The following is an 8,839-nucleotide window of genomic DNA, read 5'->3' as shown; positions in this document are numbered from 1 at the left end:
GGGTAGAGGTGGGCAGCCTCATGGGGCCAAAGCTGATCTTTAGGCATCTCTAACTCTCCTTCAGGACTCCCCTCAGGCCACAGCCACTCCCCAGACAACACACCTCACACATTCTGCTCCATGTCCTCTTCTAGTACTGTTGTCTGGCTGAAATGTTTTTGCATCTGAACTCATCTGTGTATAAATAAACCATATAATATAAAGATACCAGTCTCTGTTCTAGTATCCATTACCGAATCTGTTATTGAATCTGAGGAGACTCACATTGGAAATGCAAATGCTCATGGCAGATGTGTCCTACAATCAGCAACCATTGGCAAGTGCTGGTGTTTGCCAAACCCTGGGGAACATGGTGTGCTCTTTTCTGTGGAATCGTGGCCCATGCTATTACGAGTTACACACATGGAAGGCCCCAATCACCTTCCTTATCTTGTTATGAAATTGTAGATCGCAGATGGCAATTCAATCCTTTATGTACTCCATGACCTTGATAACAAGATCAGATGTTGGACTCTGGTGGGGTTTTGTTTTTGTTTTTTGTCTCGTTAAGTTCTCTGTTGCTGAATCATGACCAGAGGACAGCATGCCATGCCACCTTGTTATTTTTAGATTATTACAGTAGGAAATGAATTAAATGACAACAATAAAGCTTGGGTCACACACTCAAGATGCAAATGTGATACAGCCAAGCCAATGAGAGCGATCACGGGATTTTCCAGTGCTTCATATAGCCCATGCAGCAATGCCATTAGGAAATTTCAGATTGTGAACTTAATGGTCTTATGGGGGTGGAGTCATCTTTAGAATGATGACAACATATTGTTATGAATTTGTGGGTGCCAGGCTTCTAATCCCTATAAATCTAGCTTCTGCTGCTTCTGTAACTACTGGTTTTAAGTCTTATTGCAGTGATAGTAGCTTGTGTGCTACGCTTTTCTAATCTGAGCCATGCTTTCCTCAGGGAGTTGAGAATGTTGTTCATATCTGTTTTGGCACTGTCATTAAAACATCTGTTTTTATTTGTCTCTGTGTGCCACAATTCTGGTCCATTCTCTTTCCTCTTTTTGGCCTCTCCTCTTACACCACAAAACCTATGGCCCTCCAGATACAACTCCCATCATTCCTGACCTTTGGCAGTGCTGGCCAGAGCCAATGGTTTTTGCATCCTAGGACCCTCATCCCTGCTTTATATAGTTAGCTTTGCTTGCAGTTATTCTGTTTAAGGTATCAAAAGAATTATTCCACAGCCTCCAGCCAACTACCAGTCTCCCAAAATTCTGTTTATCTCCATAATTCCATTACTAAGCAGTTTTTATCTAGTGCACAACCATTAAAAATGTAATAGACTTGTAGGATCAAGCCAAAGGCTCATCTATTCCATCACTCTGCTCTCACAGTGGCTAACCGTGGTTTGTTTTGCTTTTGCTCTTGCTTTTATTATGTATTTTGTGTTTTTCATCTTGTATTTTTATGTAGTGAACCGCCCTGGGATTTTTGGATGAAGGGCAGGATACAAATTTAACAAACAAATAAATAAAAATGAGTGTTCAAATATACGTCAGGCTAGCTTCCTCATGAGGTGATTGCCAGGGCCATTAAAACAAAAGAGGGAAAGGGGCTCTGTGCCAGGTGACAAATGGGTGGGGCCCCTCCTCCAGCTCTTAGATGGTTAGAAAGACAAAGCCTGAGTTTTTAGGGCAAAACTTTGTGTGATGTTAAGAAGCTATGGGAAAAGCAGCAAGCAGAGGGTTAGAGAGCGATGCTTGATATCTGTTTGAATCCGAGGCTGCAGCTATGAGAGAAGCAGGATCTTTTTGGGGTGTTAACACTGTGAACCCCTCCATTGTAGACTTGGATGATGGACTCAAGGGCATCCTGATCAAATTTGCAGATGACACCAAACTGGGAGGGGTGGCTAACACCCCAGAGGACAGGATCACACTTCAAAACGACCTTGACAGATTAGAGAACTGGGCCAAAACAAACAAGATGAACTTTAACAGGGAGAAATGTAAAGTATTGCACTTGGGCAAAAAAAATGAGAGGCACAAATACAAGATGGGGGACACCTGGCTTGAGAGCAGTACATGTGAAAAGGATCTAGGAGTCTTGGTTGACCACAAACTTGACATGAGCCAGCAGTGTGATGCGGCAGCTAAAAAAGCCAATGCAATTCTGGGCTGCATCAATAGGAGTATAGCATCTAGATCAAGGGAAGTAATAGTGCCACTGTATTCTGCTCTGGTCAGACCTCACCTGGAGTACTGTGTCCAGTTCTGGGCACCACAGTTCAAGAAGGACACTGACAAAGTGGAACGTGTCCAGAGGAGGGCAACCAAAATGGTCAAAGGCCTGGAAACGATGCCTTATGAGGAACGGCTAAGGGAGCTGGGCATGTTTAGCCTGGAGAAGAGGAGGTTAAGGGGTGATATAATAGCCATGTTCAAATATATAAAAGGATGTCATATAGAGGAGGGAGAAAGGTTGTTTTCTGCTGCTCCAGAGAAGCGGACACGGAGCAATGGATCCAAACTACAAGAAAGAAGATTCCACCTAAACATTAGGAAGAACTTCCTGACAGTAAGAGCTGTTCGACAGTGGAATTTGCTGCCAAGGAGTGTGGTGGAGTCTCCGACTTTGGAGGTCTTTAAGCAGAGGCTTGACAACCATATGTCAGGAGTGCTCTGATGGTGTTTCCTGCTTGGCAGGGGGTTGGACTCGATGGCCCTTGTGGTCTATTCCAACTCTATGATTCTATGATTCTATGATTCTATTCTATCATAAAGATACCAGTCTCCACTGTGCCTCATTTCCAAAAGGAAATGCAAACCCAAAGGGGAAAGCATCTGGAACCCCTTGAGTCTTGCACCACCTGGAGACTGGGATGACATCAGAGGACACACCCTACACAAACTCTGCTCCATGTCTTCTTTGAGTGCTATTGTCTGGCTGACATGTTATTGCATCTGAGGAAACTCACATTGGAAGTGCAAATTCTCCTGGCTGATGTGTTCTACAATCAGCATCCACTGGCAAGTGCTGGTGTTTGCCAAACCCTGGAGAACATGGTGTGCTCTTTTCTGTGGAATCGTGGCCCATGCTATTATGAGTTACACACATGGAAGGCCCCAATCACCTTCCTTATCTTCTTATGAAATTATAGATCGCAGATGGCAATTCAATCCTTTGTGTACTCCATGACCTTGATAACAAGATCAGGTGTAGGACAGCAGTGGGTTTTGTTTTTGTGTCTTCTTAAACCCTTTGAATCATGACCAGTATGCCACCTTACTATTTTTAGATGATTATGGGGGAAATGAATGAAATAACAGCAATGAAGCCTGGCTCGCAGATTCAAGACCCAAATGTGATGCAGTCAAGCCAATGAGAACAATCACAGGACTTTTCAGCAGGCCATGCGGCAATACTGTTATGTGGACTTAGTGGTCTTATGGGTGTGGGGTCATCTTTAGAATGATGGCAACATATATGTGTATATCACTTCACCAACCTCAAAATGTGGTTGCTGCACTTGGTTGCTGTCAACTGAAATGACCAAGGGGATGAAGTGACTCCCTGGTGAAAAAAGGGTGAAGAATTTGGGACTTCTTAGTTCAGAGAAAAGGTGAGAAAGCAGCAACATGATAAAGTTTATATAGTTTTGCATGGCATGGAGAAACAGAAAATGGCAAATGTAAGTACAATCGTACTTTGGTTCTCAAACAGAATGCGTTCCAGGAGTCTGTTCGACTCCCGGAACCGTTCGAAAACCAAAGCGCGGCTTCTGATTGGCTGCAGGAGCATCCTGCAGCCTATTGGAAGCTACACTGGATGTTCAGCTTTTGAAAATCATTCAAAAACCAGAACACTCACTTCCGGGTTTCGATTGTTCGGGAGCCAATTTGTTCAGGAGCCAAGGCATTCGGCTTCCAAGGTATCAGTGTACTGTACACATTGGGGCAAAAATGGTCACAGTCATATATTCTGTGTTATGTACTGAAGTTCTCACCCTGGGCCAGCAGGGGGATTCTGTAGATAGTTTTCACTCAGGTCCACATATGCAAATAAGGGATTGAAAGTGATGTTCAGTGATTGGGTAGTTACAGAAAGTGGTTACTGTTGCATTCTAGTGGAGCTGTATATAAGCAGGCTGGCTGAAGCCTTCAGTTCAGTTCTGTTCTGGCCTGTGAATAAACACGAGCTGTTTGAGGAATCGCTGTTTTGTCTGATATGTTCACCCAGAACTTAACATTCCGTATTATTCTATTTGAGTTTGTTTGTTTTTGTACAATCAAGCAGTGTATAAATTCTGTGAAATTAGTAAATAAGGCTGTTCATTTTTGGACGTCTAATAAAGTTGAACGTTGGACAATTCAGGACTGATGAAAGAAAATACTTCACACAGCCCCTGGCTAAATTATGGAACGTTGTCCCACAAAGACAGTGGGGGGGGGAGGGTCACCAGCAGCTTGGATGGCTTCACAAGAGGATGAGTCAAATTCTCATAGGATAAGATTATTGGGGGCTACTAACCCTGATGGGTATGTTCTACCTCCTCAGTGAGAGGTGGCATGCGGCATGCTTCTGAATAGCAGTTGCTGGAAAGTGCAGTAGGGCAGAGTGCTCTTGTGCTCAGACCCTGCTTATGGGCTCCCCTTGGACACCTGGCTGGCCACGGTGAGAACTGATCACTGGACCAGATAGGTCTTATGTCTATAGCAATATGGCTAGAGCCAAGAGCAAGGCAGACTTTAGGCTTTGTTCTTCCCCTCCTCCTATCCGGTTACTGGCTATTGGATTCCCATTAAACCACTCCTTTCCTTATCTGCTTGTTCAAGGCTGAATTGCCACTTAAGCAAGAGAGACACAACCCCTCAATTAAGCTATAAACGAGGTCCTTGCAGAAAAGGACCCAGGGACCTTTCAGTCTTATCACTTATGCTTTCACTCTCCTGTGCCTGGCTAGTTTTCTTTGCTCGCTTTCTTGTAGTAGGTTCTTGCTTCTTACCTGCCCATGAGTTCTCTTGCTTCATAGCTAATTTTCGGTCCTCTTCACAACCAGGAAGGTGCAAATCCTGTGTAGACAAATGGCATCCCAAAGCCAGAGTACTGTAGCAGCTGAACTGCCACTTGGACTTTACCTGCTGTTACGGCTGCTGGCTGACAAGCTTAACTTTCTTCTTCAGTTCCTCAAAAATACATATAACAAACAATCCCCATATTACCACCCCTCACAGAAACATCCCACGCATAAACAATGTTAATGATGTAGTCAAACATTATGCAGGTCTGTGTAATGGTTTAGAGTTGGTTACATCAGGTAGGTGCCTTCCACCCTCTGTTTCAACCAATTTTCCCAGAGTGAGCCATGCAGAGATGGCGGTGAGAGGACAACACAAACCTTTCCAGTTCCCCGAATGGGCCATGCAGTTTCTTTTCTTTCTTTCTTAAAGACTTTTTTTTAATTAATAACTTTTAACAAATCAATTTATAAATCAATATAACCAATTACGTTTTCCCCCTCCCTCCCTCTCCCACCCTCCAGAGACTTCCCTCAGCTCCCCTCTCTGATTTGTTTATACATATGTTGTAAAATTGTACATATCATTGCCTTATCTATCATATGTTCTACTAATAAATTTGTGGATGTTTATTCAAAACCTGCCAAGGAGTCCAAATCCTTTTGTTGTCTTTTTAAATAGCTAGTAAATAGTGTATAAAACCAGGTCAAATACATGTTGGAAATGTAAAGAAAAAGAAGGTACTTTGTATCGTATGTGGTGGGACTGTAGAGAAGTAAAAATAAAAGGGAGATGATATATAATGAATTGAAAAAAAATGTTTAAAATGACATTTGTTAAAAAACCAGAAGCATTTTTGCTAGGGATTTTAGGACAAGACCTGCCAAAGAAGATAAAGAACTTATTTATGTACAGCGGCAAGAGTCTTGTTAGCACAAGGATGGAAGAATGAGGAAATCCCAACAAAAGAACAATGGAAAGAAAAACTGATGAGTTGTGCGGAGTTGGCAAAGTTGACATATAAGCTGCGTGAGGACAATCATGATTTCAAGGAAGAATGGGCCATGCAATTTCAAAGCTGTCTTTGTGTTTCTTAGCGCTCCAAGATGCCTAGTTTCTCCATAAGGGTTTGTGTTCCATCTTCCTGTGGATGATGTTGAGATTCCTGCATTGCTGGGATTTGGGCTGGATGACCCCCAGGTTCCTTTCAGCTCCGCAATTCTACTCTGCTAACATCCTGAAGCAAAAGAGAAGACAGGGAGTGCGAGATGCCTGCCACTGTTTGTGTGAACCCAACAGTTACATATGCACAGGGAAGGTTAGAGGTAAGTGAGGTGTGTCATATTGCAACGTATTGTAACTGCTTACTCAAAGTTCTTTTGTTTGGAATCGAGAAAGCAGAGCATGAGTCAGCGCGGGGGTAACTGAGCATGTACAGACAGCATAAGAAGAAACCAGACCTACACAAGCATCAGCAGGGAACAAAGAAACATAAACTGTGCATGGCTGTAGTTCAAAAAATTTCCGATCATTTATTTATTTGTTAAATGTGTATACCAGCATTCATCAGTAGATCTCAGGGCGGATTGCAGGATAAAAGGACTGTTCGAGGCAGTTCTCATTAGACTCATTCTGTGGAGGCTGTCCTTTGCTGAAGCAGAGAATAAAGGGGGCACCTAGCTGGATGCTTCAGATTTTTTTTTTTTTTAAATGTTTGTCCCAGGTGGGATTAAACAAAGACACGACCATGAGGAGTGCAAAGCAAGGCACCCAGCTAGGGGCATCCTCCGCACCACCATGCCTCTAGGGTTAAGTTAGTAGATGTTTTCCAATATTTCTATCTGCAGCCATGAAGAAGATTAGTAGGTCTTTTAGCAGTAAATTATTATGTTCATCTATAGATTTAACAAAGCAAGCCTTGGATCAGGTTGTATATCACCTGTCCCATAACAGAAGAAACTTCTTCGGAGATTCTTTTTCCAAAACAATTGTACCAGTTTGCAATCCCAACCATATATGGAAATATGGAACATAGCTGTTGACATCCTCTTCAACATAAAGCAGTTGAAAGAGATATTAACCTGTGGCATTTCGTGGGTGTCTGGTGCCATCGGTGAATTGTTTTAAAACCACTTTCCCTCATTTTAGCAAACACTGACTTCAAAGGGTTCCCCCACCAAGTTTTCGCTAGTCTGCGTTGTCAGTTCCACAGTGTACATGCATTTCCAATACAGATTTTAATGAGATTAGATCCCCTGTGATCACATCACAGATAATCTTGTAGACATTTGAGGGAAGTTTTTTTTTTAATGTCTATTCTATGTAGAATTAAAAACTAGTTGTTCAAATGTAGAATATACTAGTTAACAGTTCAGGATGGTTGACATTCCATCAGTGGGACCTGATGTTTAGGAGATGGGCACAATTCAAAGTGTTGGTGCTGACCTTTAAAACCCTAAACAGCCTCGGCCCAGTATACCTGAAGGAGCATCTCCCTAGAGTGGTTGGAGAGGCCCGGCCAGATGGGTGGGGTATTATTATTATTAATCATCATCATCATCATCATCATTATTATTATAAGCTTGGATAAGGTGACCTACTCTTGTTTTTATATCTGTCAGTGGCTTTTAGCAGGTACAGGCAAACTCAGCCCTCCAGATGTTTTGGGACTACAAATCCCATCATCCCTGACCTCTGTTCCTGCTAGATAGGGATGATGGGAGTTGTAGTCCCAAAAACATCTAGAGGGCCAAGTTTGCCTATGCCTGGCTTTTAGTCATGATGTATCAACAGAGCCTCTATGTATCAGTTACTGGAGATGGAGGACATGGGAATGTCCCTCCATTCATGCCTTGCTTGTGACCACCCAGTCATTTGACTGGTTTCTGTTGAAAATGGGACGCTACAGTAGAGCGACCTTTGGTCTGTCCCAGCAAAGCAATTGCTCGTATGCCCTTTACAAGCTTTTCACTCTGGAGTCAGCTCAAATAGTAGCTGGAAGAAGAGAGCAAGTTTAAGATTGTTCATGGGGTGGAGTGGAGGGTGGATCCATGGTTTGCTGTAAATATTTATCCCTCTTCACTCTTCAGAGGAAAATAAAACTCTGGTATGCTCAGTAACACATTTCTTGAGTGTTCCAAAGTTGGGCAAAGCTATTGGGTTACTTTTTCTTCCTTCCATGTTTAGCTATTGTTTTCAAAGAGATACTTACCCAACTATGATGACTGACCATCAATAAAAAAAAATAGTAATCAATTAATGTCAGTGCTTTTTTTCTGGAGGAACACAGGGGGACACATACCCCTAAATATTTTGTGAATCTAAGTTTGGCCTCATTGAGGGGCAGTATTTCAATATGAGTAGGAAAATGAGAGTACCCCTAAACGTATTTTTAGAAAAACAGCACTGATTGATGTCATTCATGATGAAGGCTGCCAGCCTTTGTAACGCTTACCCGCGATTAAGTTCCACTGAACTCAACAGAAATGACTTTTGAGGAGACATGCAGAGAGGAGTGTGTCCTACACACATTTACTTGGAAGCAGGTAGGCTGTATTGAAATGTGGGACTTAAATCTTGAGGAGGTAGGCACAGACTCACATTGTAAATTGAACAGAATAAGCCTTACAGTCCAATAGTTCTCCAAGTGATTCTTACTGGTTTACCAGGGTGGTTAACTAGGAGCCCTTCTGGTGTTGCTGGACTACAGCAGCCCATCACCGTGGACCATTGATCACGCTAGCAGGGACTTATGGGTGCTGGAGTCCAACGACATCTGGAGGGCCATAGGCTCCCTAGTCTTGTTCAGTGGGGTACCA

Source organism: Podarcis vaucheri, assembly GCF_965113315.1.
Source record: "Podarcis vaucheri genome assembly, chromosome: 2".
Taxonomy (NCBI): Eukaryota; Metazoa; Chordata; class Lepidosauria; order Squamata; family Lacertidae; genus Podarcis; species Podarcis vaucheri.
The sequence above is the reverse complement of the archived record's forward strand: the minus strand, read 5'-3'. Positions refer to the sequence as shown.